Source organism: Pongo pygmaeus, chromosome 8 (genome assembly GCF_028885625.2).
Source record: "Pongo pygmaeus isolate AG05252 chromosome 8, NHGRI_mPonPyg2-v2.0_pri, whole genome shotgun sequence".
In the NCBI taxonomy this organism is placed as follows: domain Eukaryota; kingdom Metazoa; phylum Chordata; class Mammalia; order Primates; family Hominidae; genus Pongo; species Pongo pygmaeus.
Window position 1 is genome coordinate 120,471,511 of NC_072381.2, and position 5,066 is coordinate 120,476,576.

A 5,066-nucleotide genomic window follows, 5' to 3' on the forward strand; every position below is an offset into this window, starting at 1 on the left:
TGCTTTCCTTCTATTGGCTGCTAGCGTCCACTCCATTATAGCTCCTGATGGAAGATTTCTACAGAGTGATGCCTCAGAACCTTCCTTATACCATTCTTCCATGATCCTTGCACCTCTTTTTCTAGATTTGCCCACATTCTTATGTGCAAGTAACTAGATATACATTATCAGACAAGCTAGCAGACCTGCATATATCCACTTCCCTACTTTTCCTATAATTTCTTCACCTGACCCTCTGTCATTCTTCTCTTTCTCTGTTGACTCTGGTGTTGATCTTGCAGGCAAGTTGAGCGTGGGTTTGGTGTCATAGTGAAGGACTAAGGGAATAGTCAGCCTTCTATTTATTAACAAATCTTCCCTTTGATGTCTGGGTCAGTGCCTCTCTAATAGGAATTATTGGCATGTTAAGGCAAAAGAACATATGCTTATTGAGTGCTGACTGATTGGAGTTAATACTAATTTGATACTGTTATGGTGTGGGGCCCAGGAGTGCCAAAATTCTACCTCAATGTAGAGCCACCATTCCCCTTGAGGTAACCTAGGTGGGATAGATATACGTGTAAGGGCTAATGGAAGATAGGGAATCAAAGTATCACTTTATTTTTATTTTTTATTTAATTTTTTTGAGATGGAGTCTTGCTCTGTTACTACGCTGTAGTGCAGTGGCGCGATGAAAGTATCACTTTATTATTATCTGAGCTTGTACCCTAAACTTCACTGCAGAATATGCTGGTAAAATGGACTGGATTACAGGATTTAGAGGCAAGGTCCAAAGGTCAGGGTAGGAGGTAAAGAGGGAAATCTTTCTCTCCTCTTAAGCCCAAACCCTCCATGACAATTGAGATTAAAAAAAAATAATAAACTGATGAGAGAATCCAAGCACACTCGATCAAAGAGGAAAGAGAAATGATGATGTTTCCCTCTTTCTTTTTCATAAGAAAGTGGCTCTCTTACTGATCTGGCTGCTTGATTAGAGAAACAGTGGGGGAAAGAACTGCCATATCCACACGTGCAATTTTTTAAAACACACAGTGATTCTGAACACTAGTATAAATTCCCAATCAGTGTTCTGGCCATCTGACTAATCAGGTTATAATAACTAATTTTTACAAGGGAGTTGGGAAGTGTGCCAAACCTGTAGAAGTCTACATCTACTGTATTCAGATTTTATATGCATTATTTTATATAACCTTTTGACCTCTCTCCTCTATCATCACTTGAGTGATTTCATCCAGTGTCATCATTTAACATATTTTAAATAACTGTATATACTGATAATCCCCGAATTTATATCTCCATCCCCGATTGTTCTCCTAACCTCCAGCCTCTAATATCCAACTGCCTACTCAAGCCTCAGCAATGGTGAGCGCCCCTCCCCCAGCCTCGCTGCCGCTTTGCAGTTTGATCTCAGACTGCTGTGCTGGCAATGAGCGAGGCTCCGTGGGCGTGGGACACTCCGAGCCAGGCATGGGATATAATCTCCTGGTGTGCCGTTTGCTAAGACTGTTGGAAAAGCGCAGTATTAGGGTGGGAGTGACCCGATTTTCCAGGTGCCGTCTGTCACAGCTTTGCTTGGCTATGAAAGGGAATTCCCTGACCCCTTGCACCTCCCGGGTGAGGCAATGCCTCGCCCTGCTTTGGCTCATGCTTGGTGCACTGCACCCACTGTCCTACACCCAGTGTCCAACAAGCCCCAGTGGGATGAACCCAGTACCTCAGTTGGAAATGCAGAAATCACCCGCCTTCTGCATCACTCATGCTGGGAGCTGTAGACTGGAGCTGTTCCTATTCAGCCATCTTGGAACCACCTTGCATTTAGTTTTTAATATCCAACTGCCTATGCAATATCTTCACTTGGATTTTGAATAGGCATCTCAAACTTGTCATGTTCAAAAGTGAGGTTCTAATCTTCCCTCCCAAACCTGCTTCTCCCATGGATTTCCCCATCTCAGTAAATAGGAATTCCATCCTTCCAATTGCTCATGCCAAAAATTTGGGAGTTATCCTTGACTCTTCTCTTTCTCACACCCCACATTCAATCCATCACCACATTCTGATGCCTCTATCTTCAAGATATACTCAGACTTTCACCACTTTTCTTCACTCTGCAATTACCACTTTGGTCCAAGCCACTGTTATCTCTTTCTTGGATTATTGTAATAGCTTCCTAATAATTTGTCCCCTTTCTTCCACCTTCGTTTCCCCTACAGTATAATCTTAAAGAAGCAGCCAGAATGGTTGCCTACAAACCTTTAAAATGGTAAGCCAGAACATGTAGGTATATTCAAAACCTTCTAATGGCTTGTCATGGAACTAAAAGTCTCTACATTGGCCTATAAGACCCCATGTCATCTACCCCTAGTCTCCTCCTTTCTAACTTCATCTCCTGCTATGCTGTCCTTCAACTCACTCTGCTCCAGGTGCTCTGGCCTCCTCAAACACACCACACACACTTGCAGCTCACAGTCTTGGCACTTGCTGTTCTTCTCCTCTAGGACCTTCTTCCTCCAACTGTCTGGTTCACCCATCCCTTCCTTCTGGATTTCTGCTCTGATGTCATTTTATCAGTGGGCACTTCCCGATTACTCTATCTAAGACCACAATTCCAGGCCAGGGTGATGGTTCACGCCTGTAATCTCAGCACTTTGGGAGGCCAAGGCAGGAGGATCACCTGAGGTTGGGAGTTCAAAACCAGCCTGACCAACTTGGAGAAACCCTGTCTCTACTAAAAATACAAAAGTAGCTAGGTGTGGTGACACACACCTGTAATCCCAGCTACCCAGGAGGCTGAGGCAGGAGAATCGCTTGAACCTGGGAGGTGGAGGTTGTGGTGAGCCGAGATTGCACCATTGCACTCCAGCCTGGGCAACAAGAGTGAAACTCCATCTTAAAAACAGAAAAAAAAAAAATAGCTGGGCATGGTGACTTGTGCCTATATACCCAGCTACTTGGGAGGCTGAGATGGGAGGATTGCATGAGCCCAGGAGGTTGAGGCTGCAGTGAGCCATGATCATACCACTGAACTCCAGCCTAGGTTACAGAGTGAGACCCTGTTTCAAAAAAATTTTTTTAATTAACGAAAATAATTTTTTTAAAAAAACAGAGACTGAAACTAAAACTCAATAGCCATCTTGAATCCAAGGCAGCTCTAGAATGCTCAGCAGCAAGAGTTCATGAATCTCTACTGCTTAGCCAGCAATATGACTCAACAACTCTCCAGTGTTTGCTTCTCTATGTCTAATCACCAGTAGACAGAAATCTCTTCATCTTCTACTCTATGTCTCCATGTCATAAGTTGCTACTAATCCACAAGTTCTTCTTACTCATAATTTTTACCTTCTTGTAACTGTTACTCAGCTCTTTTTTTGCCCCTCCCTATCTAATGATCTCTCTTTTTCTGCACAAATTTTTAGCCTTAGCTCTTGATTTTAATTACTTCTTTCTGTGTGTGTGTGTGTGTGTGTGTATGTGTGTGAGAGAGAGAGAGAGAGAGAGAGGGACAGAGTCTCACTCTGTCTCCTAGGCTGGAGTGCAGTGGCACCATCGGCTCACTGCAACCTCCACCTCCCAGGTTCAAGCGATTCTCCCAAGTAGCCTCTCAAGTAGCTAGGACTGCAGGCAGGCACATGCCACCACGCCTGGCTAATTTTTGTATTTTTAGTAGAGACAGGGTTTCACCACGTTGGCCGGGCTGGTCTCAAATTCCTGACCTCAAGTGATCTGCCTGCCTCGGCCTCCCAAAGTGTTGGGATTACAGGCATGAGCCACTACACCTGGCCTTTTCTATATTTCTTAATTCAAATTCCCCAAAGTGAGAATTTGGTTGTCCCAGTGCATCCCAGTGTTTGATTGGCACTTTCATGCCAATCAACTTGTAAAACTGCCAGTGAGCCTAGGGATTGGCTGCCCGCAGTTTGGTGCTTGCCTCTGTTCTAATCAGTAGCTGAGGAGAGCAGAATCATGTATACAAAACACAGCTGCATAAGTGGGCTTTATCAGTGGAGGACATGTGCTGGACAGTTTTCTTCAGAAAGTGTTAAGGGCCTGTCTGCTGCCACCATAATTATCTAGTGCAGATGGTAAAGGAGTTAGAAATCTAGAAGCATCTAGGTATTTTACTTAACCAGGTAGATGAACACACCAAAGGCGGAAATTTAACTCGAGAATCTATGATTCTAATGCATCTCAGAAGGAAATAAATAATATCTTCACGGGTACTGACTTAGTTATAACCCTTCAGGAAAAGCATGTAGACACCATCATGGACAGTTCAAAGAATACACCTTTTTAAAGAGCAGTGATAATTAGTAAATAAGAAACTATTCTGGCTAAAAAGCGTTATAGAAAACAATATGATACATTTATATTCATTTTTACAGGGTATATAATCATCCTAATTTTGAATGGCCTGTTCCATTTTATCTTCTTCATCTTAAAAATGACTGAGCTAGACAAGAAATAGTGTAAAGGAGGTCATAAAAATTACAGTGGCAAGATAGAGCCCAAAGGTGAATGACCAGGACTTTTAAGTTGGGAGAAAAAACAGTAGAAATCCGATAAGAGCTATAAAATAATAAATGTTAAAGAGAAGGATGATTGGATGCTTATTTATATTTTCTAATAATAAAGAAATAAAAAGACACTTGATAAAATGAAAAGGCAGAAAAATTTAAAACTCATGAGTCTTTTTTCAAACTTAACAATTAACTTTAGAACTTCAATCATAGGATAATTGCTACAGATAGTTTAGGATGATTCAGAAAGATTAAGCATTCATGGGAATGAGGATAGCATTTCCAGCACCAGAGTTAAAATAAAAATAATGAGCATTAGAAAGTCCTGAGACTTTAGGGCATACACTGAGCATAAGCCAGAGGAAATGTTCCCAGCTGGTATAATATTGTCGACCTGCCAGGATTGCTGGGGATCTACAAGCCTCTGAGCATGTACTGGGGGTTAGCACTGGCTTCTCTGGTGGTTTCCTTTGAGTCATTGCATCCTCAAAGGCCATATTACCAAAACAGTATTGCTGCTTTGCTGTTTATTCATACATATTTTTGGTATCT